Genomic DNA, 551 nt, shown 5'->3' with positions numbered 1-551 from the left:
CACCGGTGAGGGCACCTCCCCACCCGCCTCCGGTGAGAGCATCTCCCCGCCGCCGCCAGTCGGCCCAGTTCCAGGACCGTAGCTTCCTGGTCTCCACCCGTCCAGGGTGCTTGGGGGATGGAAACCCCATTCGCGCCTGTTTAATCCCACTGAATGCCCATCCGTTGTGGTTCATTCGTGCACGCTCAGAGCCTGCGGGGCCCATGAAGCTGGCTCCCGCTGGGATCCTGGAGCAGGGGTGGCCTGGGGGAGTCTGAAGGGCAGGACAGCATCTGGGCCCTGTCCCTACTTGGCCCTCTGGCGGGGTCTCAGTGCCCTTGAACAGAGCCCGCGGGAGGCTCCTCCTCCTCTGCCATGCGCTTCCCTTAAGTGGGGAGGAGTCTGGCCTGTTTCTTGGTGACTCTGCCCAGCTCTTGAGCTGGCTTCCATGACACACTCACCCCCATGGCCTGGCTCCTGCAGGCCTGGCCTCTACCACAGTGTCATGCCGGCCCCTGCCTGCCACCCACATCCCACTCTCCCCCCACCCGAGAGCCATGCACCCCCTGCCT

The sequence above is a fragment of the Myotis davidii genome, unplaced genomic scaffold (genome assembly GCF_000327345.1).
Source record: "Myotis davidii unplaced genomic scaffold, ASM32734v1 scaffold762, whole genome shotgun sequence".
Classification (NCBI taxonomy): Eukaryota; Metazoa; Chordata; class Mammalia; order Chiroptera; family Vespertilionidae; genus Myotis; species Myotis davidii.
This window is presented reverse-complemented; position numbering follows the sequence as displayed.